General features: G+C 40.6%; 1 protein-coding gene and 1 long non-coding RNA gene across 3 annotated transcripts in view; one reads left to right on the top strand and one right to left on the bottom strand.

The window, feature by feature from the left end:
• The window catches only part of Kdm3 (Lysine demethylase 3), a 174,020-nt gene that overhangs the window by 119,957 nt on the left and 38,871 nt on the right, over nucleotides 1-15,192 (top strand). The window lies entirely within an intron of this gene.
• LOC110831569 (uncharacterized) lies at nucleotides 10,733-13,622 on the bottom strand. Its single transcript, XR_002543631.2, has 3 exons — nucleotides 13,407-13,622; nucleotides 12,403-12,525; nucleotides 10,733-10,946 (listed from the first exon to the last, which is right to left on the bottom strand). It is a non-coding gene; the product is annotated as an uncharacterized LOC110831569 (long non-coding RNA).

Here is a 15,192-nt window from a genome sequence, read left to right on the forward strand (position 1 = left end):
GAAGAAAACAACGTCCAGGTAGTCAGCTGAAGATGATGGTTGAGTCGTCTCCCGAAACGTCGTGCATATGAATGGACGGTAATCGTAGACCTTTGAGGAATCGTTAACCGTGTTCATAGACATAAATGGCGTGGGGCAGCGAAAAGTGTTTTAACAGTTATCTTGAAGCGCTTCTGGTGGTTCGATTGTTAAAGTGCATCGGTGGGGTCGTTGCTCTAGATAAGCCGAAGGCCTGTCAAGAGGTTACGTTGCAAATAATGTATTAAACTTTCACAAAGACACGAGTAGAGTTCAGGTTGTCAGGTAACAAATGTTTTTCGTTTAGTTGGTGTTTAAACTTCAAGCGGTTGTTGAAGATTTTTTTGTTTTTCGTGTTTCGTTGGTGTTTAAACTTCAAGCAGTTGTTGAAGATTTTTTTCGTGTTTCATTGGTAATTAAACTTCAAGCAGTTGTTGAAGATTTTTGTTTTGTTTTTCGTGTTTCGTTGGTGTTTAAACTTCAAGCGGTTGTTGAAGATTTCTTTGTTTTTCGTGTTTCGTTGGTGTTCAAACTTCACGCAATTGCCCCGCGCATTGTTGACTGGCACTTGTTATTTTGTCATTGAAGTTTTTCACAAGTGCGTACGTGCATGTGTCAGTGTAAACTTTGGTAACGAACGTACATCACCCCAAACAAGCCAAAGACATTTTGAGCTCTTGGGGGTTTTTTTGTCGTGTTTTTAAGAGTTGCACTTCTCGAATGGCATTCACGTCTTTTGAATTAGAATTTAAAATTTAAAAAGATTTGCGGTCACTTCAAACTGATTTCTGCTGCTTTTCGTACGAGAACTTACAGCGACATTTCGCGTAGTAGAGATATTTGTGGTGTTGCTTCAGACAGGAGCCAAGGAAGTAATTAAACGATGATTTGTCATGGAGCTAGTTTTGCCTCGATGACGATGTATTCAGTCACCTTCGCATTTTGTGAAGGTCAGCGTTACTGAGCAATGGCTTCTTGCGAAGAAACAAAACTTGTCGTACTTTTCGCCATTAAGCACGTTTGAAACATCGGCAAACTTCTACCAGACTGAACGGCGCTGCGAAGAAAAGTTTTCACTTCCCAGAAACGCCACTGCGCGACATTTCTCCGAATTGGAGGTTATTCCGAGCGACTGCCATTTCCTCACAGCTTTGTTGATAACAGGAAGTTGAAGATTAACAAGACGGAAATATCTGCAGCGGAATCGTGTATTTACGTGTCGTGCAGTCGAAGAACCAAAGCTGTGTGTCCATTGTTGGTCTTTCAGGACCGTAAATTAGGACTCCTTTCCATTGTTGTCAGTATTTTGAACGGGACGCTTTCCTGCTTCGTGGGTTAAAATCCTATCCCGACTCACTTGTTCGTGATTTACCTCAGCACCTCCTTGCACAGGCCATGATAGTTTCCTTTCCAATTCATTAATCGTATATTCCGGACTCTGCAGGTTCTCAGTTACCGACAGCGTTTTAAAATGAATCAGTAATAAATGAAACTACGTATGAAAAGTTTCTTTTCACAGTATTTGTGTTTGTTATAATAGATTTTCCCTACAATTGTGACTTCTAGTTAGTTTGAAGTTCGTAGCACGAGCCAGGAACTTGATTCTGTACAAACTTCTTGACGACATTTTCTTAATGTAGTTCGGAACTTGCTTCGTTTTTGTTTTGTTTTGTTTTTTTCGTTTTTTTTTCGTGGTGTTCGAGCAGCGTGACTGTAAACAATTGTTCTTTCTGTGTGAACGTGTATTTTAGTAAGGAGCAGTGCAGTTGGTCGGTTCAACTTCGTTCTAAGCGTTTCCTCTCCCACTGTCCTCCACTTCTGAGTGGTCTCGAGGAAATTATGACATTTCTCGTGGTCTTTGTTGGCAAATTGAGACACGCGTCTCTACTTTTTTGTATCATTTTAAGGGCTGCAGATTGCATTTTCTTAGGTCGTTGGCCCCCCAAAGCATTCGAGATTTCAAGTTCTCATGGCTTCTAGACTGTTCCGCCGTGTACACTGGTAGATGTTGTCCGGCGGTGGAGGCAGCAAGGTCTTCTGATACTAGATTATACGGCGCGGCATCCCAGACGAGAGCCATCTCAGTTCTAAAGTTATTGAGGCCTTCGAAGGGATTTTCAGGGTTGTATTAAAATGGTTTTATAAAGTGCCCGCCCATCCATTGTTTTAGATACGCACACACCGAGCATTTTTTGTGCCCCTGTGTCGTTTCTTGACTTCAGGACGAAGGAAGACGAAAGTAGAGAAAAAGAAAAGAAAAACTTGTAAAGTTTGAGCAACGGGATGGGTTTTTTTTTTGGGGGGGGGGGGGGGGGAGAGATTTAAGATACTGAAGATACACGACAACACGCCATCTCCTTTTGGAGTCGCATCGCTCACTCGAGAGGATGCTAGTGCGAGCCGGTTCTTCTCCTTCTGTCCCCCCCCCCCCCAATTCAGGGGTGCACAAATCAAGTGACATGTATCTCGTGTCGTAATGGATGTACATCACAGTGAATCTCAACTTTGGTCACAACGTGCGTGGCCCAGTAGTCGTTTTAAAATTTATGCAAAATTATTATTCTAGGTGGCTCCGGTAATATGATTTTTGTGGGCCAGTTACGTTAAAAATAACCTTCGAAATTAGATCGTAGATGAATTAAATTCTTTTCCCAAGGCCTTTGTCGTCTGAAGTAAAATGTGACCCCCCTGTTGACTTTGGACAGCCCTAATATAAATATGCGGCGAAACGAAACAACTTTAGAGTAGACTTTACGATGCAATGATAATATCGTTTTGACCTTCGTTTCTTATTGCTTTCAGGTAAGTCGCCGAGTTGATGAGAGATTCTGTCTGGCGCCACGTAAGTCGTGTTCATTCATTGGTTAATTGCGATCACGTGAATGGTCGTTCACAGTTATACAAGTTCGTGTGTTTCTCAAATTAAATATCGATTATTTCCTTAAACATCGTTAACCAGTTGATCCTTGTAATGGTGAAGTGAGGTGTTTTCTTCGCGGTACGGACTGAATTTTTAAATACTATTAGACGAGCTTCGGCTTCAAATGGGTAATTGATTATTAAATAAATATAATTTTTTTTCCTTAAACAGCGTTAACCAGTTGATCCTTGTAATGGTGAAGTGAGGTGTTTTCTTCGCGGTACGGACTGAATCATCTGAGCTACGGATTTAAGGACCTGAGTGGCGCGTTGAACTGTCCTTAGATATAGAACGGCTGTATTTTGACAAAACTACTTTGTTAATCCTTGGGATTATAAGAGTCCTCGTTGAAAACCTAACAGTTGCTCAGCTAGTCAAGAAATTTGCTCGGCTTTTATCGAACACGCAGATTCATCGCCGTGCTCACAACAGTCTAAACCCCCCTGATCCTTATCTTGCGCCAGATTAATCCAAACACATCCTGACCCCAGGAATTCTCAGTCCCCTCACTTCATGTTTTCCGAATAATATTCTGCATGCATTTTTAATCTGAAGATTTCTGTCTTCTGGGTTGTTGCGCGAAATTCATCGCCCTGATGACGGAGGCAGTATGACCTCTGAAACGTCGGTTAACATCGACCAGACTACGCGACGCAACAACCCAGAAGACAGAAATCTTCATAATCACCGCCGTGAAAACCTCGAGTCTTACATTTTTAATGTCATTTGTCGTGATCTGATCGCCGTTGTAATATTTGAAGTACGAATTCAAAGATCCTCCCTCGATCTTCCAACATTTGTCCAAGTATTTCCTCTCAGTGCCTTAAAATCCCATTTTGTAAGGACATTTAATGACCAGTGCAAGTTTGTAAATCCAGAATGCAGAAAATGTGGCAGCCATGTGTTCAGTCACATCTGGTTTAACGTTGTGTTGTGTATACAGCTTTGATGACGTGTGATTTACAGAGCCAGTTGCTAGGTTATGTTACGAATGCATGAGCAGCCCAGTGATCGGTATTCCGAGGGGGAAGGCGAGTTTTTGTATCCTTTTTTTTTTTTTTTTTTCCTGCTGTCTCTTGTTGCATTCGCCACTGGAAGAGAGAAAGCTAGGTTAGGTTGTCGGACAAGTTTTCATGTTCGCCAGACGTTTTACAATTATCGCCAACGGATCAAAATTCTTTATCTCTTTGAATTATGGATTTTGCGTTCCCGATGTATTTTTAAACGCGCGAACTCCAGGTGGTTTTCCACTGCGTCTTAAAGGTGAGAAGATACCACGGTCTGTGTTCTGAAGTTTTCTGTTTTCCTCGAAGATACAGGATATTCAGCACTAATGATGTTGTTAAGAAAGCTACAGGAAGTTCAAACCACCCTATCTGCCCTTATGAAGGGGGTTGATGGACAGTGAAGCCCACACACGTGTGATATGACGTATTACAGAAGGAGATTCTGAGCTTTGGTGATTATTACGCGCGATGATCTAACCGGCACAGATTTCTTCACATCTTGCACGAAAATTTCGACGTCTGCTATCGTTAGTTGAATTTTACAGTGAATTTATTTAAATTTATACGTTTTCAAAATTAAAACGAGAGGTTAACCGTCCACCCACAGAATGAAAAGATGTTTTGTAACGATTTCCTTTCTAACAGAGAGTTTTGGTCAGGAAGGAGTCAATATTTATTTTTAACAGCAAAGTTAATGTGCGAATCAGTGTAATTAATTTTAGATTTTTACAATAACCCTGAAATTAAATTGTGTAGTCTGTAACGAATTTAATTTTTGTGATATTTCGAAAGGAAAGTGATTTAAAATTCGTGTTTTTCGTTTGTGTCTTTATTGAGGGCATACTGAACTTGGGAGGCTTCGCCACGGTTCACCGGGTGTAGCGTGTCACGTATATTTCTTTATGTATTCGTGGGAGTGGGGGAATTAGTTCAAATTGACCGAACATAAAGGCAATATGGCTACCGTTAAGCTCGGTAGCGGTAAAATGGCTGCGAGGCCGGTCGGCCTGCGCCATCACTTGTTGCTGCAGCGAAACTGGTTCTGTCGCCCCGCGCGCCAGTCCTTTGTGTGAGCTGGCAAGGAGAAGGTGTACGTAGTGTCGCTGTGTCTGCGTGTGTACGTTCTCACTCTTCACAGTGAAGTTTATTTATCACAAAATCATGATGCACTCCCTCTGAACAAATGCCCAGTGATATTATTTTACTTGGATCTGTGATCTTTGTGCGTGTTTAGTGGTGAATGTGACTACATTTGTTTCAAGGTCATCGTGGATTAATAGTTTCAAGAGAGATCTTCGTGATACTTTAATTAATCGGTAAGAATTTCTATCACTTTGTGTATTTTATGCAGTGCTAAAGGGATTTGAATGATTTGCGACAGTTCCTTGTACGTGTTTCTCTTGTTGATTGTCTCTCTCCTAGTTTCTTACAGCTGTGCAACGTTTACAATTGTTCATAAAATGTTGTCTCCTGTATTTAAGTGGTAATTGTGATTGTTGGACTTATTTGATTTTGCAACATATATTATTAGTGTAAACAGAGTTACAATCTTCTGATCTTAGTGATAACATTTTAAAAACGAGGACGCAGTTGAAGGAGAAAGGGTGTGAAGATGATTTCTCCTTCCGCCATCTTGTAATCTCTAAAAGCGTTCGTGTTAGTAACATTGTTAACCCATAACTTCTTTGATTGGTAGGCTATTTAATGTGATAAAAGCAGATGGTTATGAGAGCTTTCACATTATTTCAGTCAAGTTCGCCATTAATTGTTGGTGTTCTCACGTATCTTTAACATTTATCAGGACAATCAAGTACTCGCTGCATGTTCTGTGATACAAGGTTTTCGTATACCATATGCTGTTCTTCGCCATGAGCAATGTAACACCGTCATATTTTATTAATAAAACAAGCCCAGTAAATGCGTCTAAACATGCAGTTTCTGTACTTGGCGTAGGCGTTTATGGTGGATGGGGGACTGCTGTGGGTTTTAGTCATTAATATGTACCGAATCTCACATAATCTCAGTTTACTCGGGTAGTCTTATATACGCTCTTGGGGAAAAAAAAATACTTGAAGGAGGCGGTACGTATACTTACCACTGTGGTTTTAACTGTTCCAAATCCCTCCCTTTCAGTGTCGGATGCTGTGCTTTTGGTATCACCGGTCTCAACTGGTTTGCACTTGCAGGTGGAGAACTTTCGAGCGATAAATATCTCTGTCTCCCCCTTGTTCTTTGTATATTACCCCGGCTGTCTGGTCCCTGGATGTCGGACGAGCTGTAGGGGGTGGGTTCTGTTGTGTATCAGGAATGCGTTTTCCTCCCCCTTTCACATTCTGCTTCTTCCCCTAACTGATCCCCAAGTCCGATGCTTTTGCTTACCCTACGTTCCCCCCGGGGCTGCTATTATTAGCTTTGCTGTGGAAAGGGCCGAATAGGGGAAACACCGAAGGGTAAGGCAGGGTTAAATGTATATATTCCCCATTCTTCCTTCCTCCATTTCTTGCGCCCTTGTGTGTGATTTAGGATTTTTTTTTTGTTGAAGGCTGGTTCAGCAGTTCGCTTCCCAATCTCCCCCACCCTAACCCCCCCATTCTGCCTTTTGCCCCTCCTTTTGAATCTGGGTCGCTGATCTTTGCATTTTGTGGTTTCATCTGTGTTCAACTGGAGTCCCCCATTCTGATCTGAAGTAACAGGCGTTAACCTGGCACGAATATGGAACTGATACTTCGCAATCCGCAAGAAATAATTAACTAAAAATTAAGAGTTATTATGTCTGAAGTGAGTGACAATTTGAAAGGAAAGCTGTTTTTGGTGCTTAACTAAGCAGATGCATGTGGGAATGGAGGTATAGCTCCACGACTTCTTAACCTCGGTACCAGATGCAGGTGATTCAGTTTAATCCCCCACCCCCGAAGTAAAAAGTTGCAGTGGAACCACGGTTCCGGAGAATTTGACGTAAATACGTCTCTGTAATGAAATGTTATCTTCAATGTCATCCGTCTTGTTACGAAAGCGGATTGTTGACGGCAGTAATGTAACACAACAATGTCGAGTAAACAGGTGACGTTTCCTAGGAAACATAATGCACGCAAGGTGATCATTGTTGTCGATCCATATTTACACATTGTTGATACAGATCTAACACTTTTTCGCGGAATGACCCTTCCATATAGACGTATTTACGTCAAAAAAAATCGGGTGGGCCTCCGTTGTGACGAAGAGAAATCCTGTCTCCGTCTTCCAGCTGATAAATGTGAACTGAGTACGGATAACGCAGGGCCGTGAAGGAATGCGAGGCCCGCAATTGATTTAGCCTAAGATTATTTAACTACATTTTACTAAGCACAATGGAACGCTGTGCCGAATGAAGTGACGGGATTGTTGTGCGTGATTAATCGGAGAGGAAGTCGGTCGTGATCTATTTTAAGACATATCTCGTTGAGCGCAGTTATTATAGCCGATGCTCAGACTTGTTGAGTTCCATTACTTTGGCTGCCGTGACGAAAGATGATGTTACTTTCTGTAACAACCATTAGACGTGTTAAATCAATTCGACGGCGTCTCTTGAAGTCTCGATGTGGACCATATGACGTGAATTTCGCTAATTGAGTTGTGTTAACCTCTGGGGATGTTCGAGAATTGAATTGCAGTTAATTTATGAACGTGTTCTGTGAAAATCCAGGGACTGTGACGTTTAATGGCGATCACGGATGCGTATAGAGAAAAGGAATGCGCATTTCGTATTGTAGTTTTTCTTTCTGCCTACGTTTCGACTGTGGGTCATTGTCCGTCTTGAGAACCTGATAGTTTCACAGCTATCCAAAGAAATATCCCGCGAAATGCGATGTTTAATTAAGGTCTGTTTTAAAATTTCTCGTTCGTTGACTTTTTTTTGTCCGAGTTTCCATCTCACGTCTTTTGCGTGTTACAGTACTTGCTGAGATTAATCACTTTTTAAAATGTTTTCTCCAGTTCCTCGTCAGTATCACCAGTGGAAATTAAAAATATTAATCGTATAGAACATCTTCTGCGTCTTGCCAGGTATTTATCACGTAATTTCTGTGTATTCAGGTGGATAACTGCTGCATAAATAATTAATACGCGTTGTGTAACTTGAATCCATTCACACTGAACCGTTAGGTTGAAGACCGCCTTGAGGCGTTGGACTTCAATCATATTTCGTGTCTCTCCCCCCCCCCCCCCTCTCGCTCCGAATTGATACTCGCCACTTGACTGCAGATCAGCGAAGGGTTTAACAAACATGACTTTGTACAAAACTTCGCCACTACGCAAGAGGAGGGACGTGGAGGTCACTGACTTCCCAGGAGGAGAGTTGTCTTGGCCCAGGTGAAAACTTTCCACTCCTCTCAGCTTCGTGTTCTGTCTTCCGTAACCATGGTTACTGAATAAGACTGGTTTTATCTCTGCAATCAGCTGCAGCTTAAATCCACTGTCAAAGCCGTTGCTACTGAACGCCGCGTACTATTTAAAAAAAAAAACGAATTATGTAAAGCCTTTTTTAGTCCCCTAGAATTTAATTAATTTGTGGCCTTGTTATGTTGGTAATTGCGTGAATGGCAACACTGTTCAAGTACAGCGAATTCACTGCAACTTTTAAGTGCTCTACGGAGCTGTAATTATGGCTGTGTGCTTAGGGATGCTGGACGAAAAGGTTGAATGTTGAGTTTAGTAATTTGATATTAATTAAGAAAACACGTCAAAGATAGGATTGACGGGGGATCCTTATAGAATTGAGGCTGGAAACCTGTAAACCCACTTGGTAGACAGAGGCTTAGACGAGAGATAATATTAAAACGAAACTTGAAGACATAGGTGGGAATGTATGGATTTAGATTGGCATTGTTGCATTCAAAATCCAGTGGATTGATACACGAAAGTTCAACTAGGTTGTCACTATGGGTGAAATGTCTCGTCGTTGGATGCTGTTTCATGACGTCTGATTATGCGTTTCGCATCGGCGGAAACATGCCTTTTTCATGAAGGACTTTTAAGGCTGATACGTGAATAATCAGTAGTAGTGCCCTCATTTTAAAATAACAGACAGTAAACCGGAGGAATGTCTGTGTTTTTATAATTTTTTTACTTCAAAAGAAAAACTTCCATATGTGACGGCAATGTTACACGCACGCACAGAGAGAAAAACTGTTGAGTCATCGCATTTGTTAGTAAGAATCAGGTTTTAAGGCTAATCATGCAAACCACAATGTCGCGAAACCCTAAACAGCGTTACCATGGTAACGGTTTTAATAATTTAAGCACGCAAACCACAAGGTTATAATAAAAAAATCCTTCAGCAGCGTTACCATGGCAACGGTAGCGTAATTAATCCATTACACACGAGAATAAAATTAAGGGACGCTGGGCCTTTGTCAGATTGTTCCCGAGAAAAATCATGCACCCTCCGAGAAATGAAGCCGGTGCGATAATTATTCTAGCTGTAAGACGTTTAGACAAACCTGCGAGCTATAACTTACGTTTGCAGTCGCAGACTTATAGGAATGATACATAAGCTAGGCTTTAAGCAGAGTCGCTTTGATCCGTGCTGATACCCTGTTCGTTAAAGCAGCGTGTCCGCGCTATAAAGAGACTGGATGGCCGAGGTTTGACGTCAGTTTTTGGAGATTGAATTGTCCTTAGAGCCCGTAAGATTTCTTAAGTGTAATGAACGTAAAGAAATTGGTCATTTTAATGGTGAAGTGATGTGTTTTCTTTGCGGTGCGGACTGGATGATATATATAAAATACCTACCGCTCAGTCGAACGCCGTGCTCGCAGGGACGTGGACGTATTCCGATGTGTGTCTGACGTCATTGGATTGTTTGACGTGACCGGTTGGCCGTGCCTGTCGTCATTATCATAATTCTCTTGTAGCCCAAGAGATAATGTATGGAGGCGATGGACACGCTTGGCCTTGGAACTGTCATCGTAGTTAGGGCGTTTCAATATCTGTCATTTCCGGTGGAGATTTTTTTTTTCCGTTCGTTGTTTGTCTTTGTTGGTGGATTTAGTAGAAGTTTCGCAGGTGTTTGCTCACTTGAATAAACAGTATGGTCGCTTCTGTTTTGAGTTTCTTAATAAAATGTCTTTTGTTTACTTTTTCCTTAGCTTTGCCTTCTTGTTAACTTTATTTTCGAAAGGTTCATTTTTCCAGTCCCCGCCCTCATGATCTCTTTACAAGGTTTCGAGGCGTCTTAAAACTTTTAAAATGAAATTCTTCTACGAGGGACATTTATAATTAATTTTTCCTTTCAATTTTTTTTTTTTTAATATTTCGACTATGGGTTAATATTCATGTAGCATTTTCTATAGAAACGCCTTTCATTGTGCGTATATGACGTAAATGACAGAAGAATTGCTTGTCTGACGCTTTGTGATCGTAATTTAATCTTTACTTCAGTTCTAAGAAAATATACCTTACCTCGTCCTTTTAATTTGGAAACTTTGTAATAAATTGAAGAAACTTTTGGTCTGTAGTTAATAAAATACGGTATTTCAAGACGGTGTAAGCTACACGCGATGTAATAGCAGCACACGAAAGGAATTTACGATAAGTATGTGAGACTTTGTTCCGTGGAAGCAACTGAATTATGGCATTTCCTGTCTTCGTAGTTCCGAGTCCGGGGAGAAAAAAACATTCAAGATCTTGGCTGACTCATACAGTTGTGCTTTCTTAGCCATTGTTGGTTGATTCTTGCTTTTCCTTCTGAATGAGTTACGTATAATGCATCTGTAAAAATGAATTGTAAAGGATCTGCAAGGAAACGATGTTTTTGTGTGTTTTAAATATTTATATCATTTATCTCAGAATTTGCGTCTGAGTAAGAACAATTACATCGATCTCTGGTCCGGGTTTCGAATCTGCGATCATCCGAAAACGAATCAAGGTCGCCTTCCGCTCTACCGGGACTTTGGGGTCGGAATGTGCGTCGTGGAACGTGAAAGGTGGCAGACGGTGACTGCTTTGTGTCTGCAGGCATCGTTCTGAAAAGGACGCGTAGTGATTGGGCTGTATACAAACTGCTTTTGCGTTTATGGTAGCATCGATTAAAAATACATAGCTGATAGTGAAGTGACCAATGGGGATATATAATAAGCTTGTAAAGTTTACTTAAGTCGGTTTATTATTAAATTTGGAGCGATGTAAAAAGATAACGTGATATTTATGGTTTTTCTTGTCAAAATTAAAAAGAATCCGCCATTTTCTACTCGTCTTTAAGGTTTTATACTGAACTATATATTTACATTCGAGATTCAAAATTTATCACATGACCTGTTCAAATAAGAATAGCTCTGATTCTTTTTACCCCTCCATACATTTTATATTTTTAAGGGGGGGGGTGTTGAAGGAAGTGAATTGTTCTCTTCAAGGAGAGAGCAGTCACTCGCTAACCGCGAGTGTTGGCGTCCCTGAAGAAACTCCTCGGTTGGCAAGACGAAAGCCTGAATGTAAGCTCGTGGTTAGGGGAGCCATGTTATAACACCAAAGCACAAGTTAGCGGTTGAACAAGAAATATGTTAAAGTATAAAGGTGTGGATTGGATTAATCTGTCTCAGAATAAGGACCACGGTAATGAACCCTGGGGTTAGATTCTTGGCCAGCTGAGCGTGTTACCAACTTTTCTCAAGTACTCTTTGTCATTTGAGACGGTTGTCAAACAGGACGCGACGTAACGCGACATCCAGGCACGGCTTTAGGGCTAATAAGGTTTAATCTGCTTGTCGACTTTAACGCGCCCTCAGCTGCTTCTGTGCCTAAATCCTGTATTATAATTGATAACTGCCGCTTACCACGCGGCTTGTGGTGGATCAGTGATCGAGCACGTTTTAACAAGCCTCTGCGCATTTGTCGCCCTGATGACGGAATTCTCGTGTCGTGAACATCTGTACTGTCAGGGATTGGCTGATTGAGAGCCCGGTGGTAACCATATGTACCACATACTTACGGCTTTCGTGTGATTCTCAGAATAAATTTCCGTAAACTCGTTAACAAATTGATCGTTGTCATGGAGACGCGTTCAAATAATTAAGTAATAATTGATGATCGCGAAGGGTAAGCTTATTTGTGTGGTGAAGAGTTCGAGAGCAAGGGAATTGTTGACTCTTATGAGCTGATGGACGAGGACATGCCGCCAAGTTTGGTAGCGAATTACTCCAAAATGAAAGGCATTTACATTCTAACAGTGTCGGCGCTTGCAGGACGAACCGGTTCCACGTTGCAAAGAATCTCGCTCCCACCTCATGCATTATTCAGTCTGGCGGAGGAGGGGGGCCCTTCTGAGGACTCGCCATTTGCCGCCGTGACCCCAAGTTATTGGTTTTGCGGGAATGAGAGAGTTTTTGGGGTGGGGTGGGGGTTTGGAAGGGGGTGGCGCTACGGAAACGGTACAGATGTTTCAGGAATTGTTAAATAAACACAGTACGTAGTTCGCTCACTCACGTAATTCCTAGAACTCGTTTAATTGGAACTGATGATTCATATCGACAGCATTAGTCCACGCGCCTTGTGCGTTTTGTTTGGTTAGTGCGTCTAGGATGTCGCTGATTCTGTCCTCTGTCTGCCCTGTACGAAAGAATAAATGCCAAAATGACTTTTTTTACTCGTATCTAAGACGGGTTAGAGATTTATAGTTGATACATTAGAGCAGACTCCCGATCATCCGAAGGCGGATGAACCTTGGCGCATCTGCTTTAAACGAATATTAAAGATCGATTTAGAAACTGTTTTTTAAAACTTAGAACGTTTAGAAAAATAAAGTTATAAATACAAGAATCTCATAAATAAAATATTACATCAGCCTTGTCTCGCGAAACAAATTTATAATTAATCAGAATGTAATAATTTCCGAACCTCCTACATTTTTAAATCAGGTAAAAACCATTAAATTCAAAATATTTTTTTTAAAAAATTTCGAACGCCAAACTTTAACATTTTTTAATTTCCACATTTTTAATTTTAACATTTTGAATTCGTATTTAAATAATCTATCCCAACTTAAAATTCCCTAACCGAATCTAAATAAACCTAACCTAACCTAACGTTCACATACACGAGCATTTTGGACGATCGCCGCTTACATCAATATGAACCGCGGTTTCCATAGTAACCACCATAAACAGTAAACAAATTCCCACTACCTCTCACCGCCCGAACTTTCTTCCTTCGCCATTTTATCACCGCTCGTACGATATTCAAATTTCGTCCAAATTCTTTCATTTGTTCCCGAGTTGAATCGAGTGGACGGACATAATGCGGACTTCGCCCGAAAAATGCTTAACTCTCGACATCATTTAAGTAATAATTCAGTTGTAGCGAAACCGTTTTATTTTCGAAAACAGAGCGATATTACTTTTAAAAATTGTTGGCATGTACAGCATTAAATTTTACATTTTATTATTTAATCTTTAACAATTTAAATATTGCATGTCCCAAAATAAACTTACCTCGGAGTGACGTTGTCTCCACCCTCAATCATGTCGTGACCTGACTGAGGAAAATCATTTCGCCTGACGTAATTGGCTACACGTGAACATGCCATATATACTGTGTTTATACACCACCTCACCAGATCGCGTATTCCGTTCATCCTGATCTCTTGATTAGTTTTTCTGTTCTTACTGAAACGCCCGTCCGCCAAGGTTTGTTTACTCTGAATCAACAATGTCAGACTTCCAGTTGATTGTTACCATGGTTTCCAACAATACTTTGTTTAGTTCTGCGTTGAAATTTGTTTGGACGTTGTTTATTTTGTTGATATGTAATTCATTGTTGCGTGCGTACGAATTTTCGTTGATTGTTGTAAGTTTAAAGTTGTCACTAACATGCTTCTTATTGTCGACCGTGAAAACTCTACTCAAATGTTAGAACTCAATTTAAATTAACCTCGAAAAATGTTAATAAGAATTTAAAATTATAATTTCGTAAGATGGAATGATTCTTCACGATTTAAAGTTAACACAGTTGTACTTCTTATTACCCTGTTGTCGAAACTACGCATATAATTTTCGAACTACTAACTTATTTAAACTTAAACTCAAAAAAATGTTATCATAAAAATAATAAATTTTAAACTAGGAATTATTAACAGGGCGTTCAATACACCACAAATAAAAAAATGATCTCTGTAGTTCACAGTGTCGTTAAATAAGCCTTGATCAAGACTGCGACGAAACCGACTTCAACTCTGCTCCATTCTGTAACTGAGTATTTTATTTTTACAAAATAGCTCAAAGTTTGTTCTTTAAAAATGGCGGTAACTCAGATGGAAATTACAATTTTGGGCTCAGATCGTAATATTAATTCCATTGAGCAGAGTCCTTCTTGAAAATATGTTCAGCTAGTCGAGGAATTCTCTGATTTTTATGTATTCAAAAGAGCACTCCATTATCCCCAGCAAGATAAAAGCATTCGACACACTCATATCCATTTTAATATTATCCTCCCTCCCGCTCGATAGGATATGATGAATTTAAATAGCGTAACGATCAACAGAAGAAAACAAGTGCCCATGATCGTAGAATTAAATTGAAAATTATTGTTCCGGCCTGCACGATTATTTTCAAGGTCACATAAACCTTCAAATCCTTTTATTAATCATTGATCAAGATAAGAATTTAAAGTTGGCCCTCAGTGCTAGGTTTGATGAAATTCTGAGGGACAGGAACGAGCGTTTGGATTTCTCCCCCCCCCCCCCCCCGAAATGCCCCGAAAATTTTATTCGATGACCGAATAAAACATTGGATTGGCTTCCTCGGCAGGAAGATTCGGTGTTAAAGACGTAAGTACGTAATTGGCCGATGGAAAATAATTGGCGCCCAGGCTGCTTCGTCTTTTCCTTCTTCTTCTTCTTCTTCTTTAGATTGTTGCCATAAAATGCCAAAAGAGATACGGGCCTTCGTGTATTTATTGCAAATTACGAGCAGAAACCGGTTTTACGAGATGGCGTTCATTAATTCAGGACCGCTCTTTAAATTACGTGTTTTATTCGCTGGTGCAAACTTCGTAGTCGCGTACGAAGTTGAACGATTAAAATGTGTGCGACAGAAGATGAAGCTGCCCGAAGTCCAACGTTTTGTTGTTTTTCTGTTGGATGTCATCTCTGCACGTAGCACGTGCCTTTCGGGGTGCGAGATTCTGTCAAATTTCCGGGGATAAAACAACCGGATCTTCAATCTGACCGCTGATGTACGATGTCAGTGACGACTTTGTCGTAATTTAAATTATCAAAAT

Source organism: Zootermopsis nevadensis, unplaced genomic scaffold (genome assembly GCF_977971745.1).
Source record: "Zootermopsis nevadensis isolate Lab colony 2312 unplaced genomic scaffold, Znev_1.0 Znev_ptg000008l, whole genome shotgun sequence".
NCBI lineage: Eukaryota > Metazoa > Arthropoda > Insecta > Blattodea > Termopsidae > Zootermopsis > Zootermopsis nevadensis.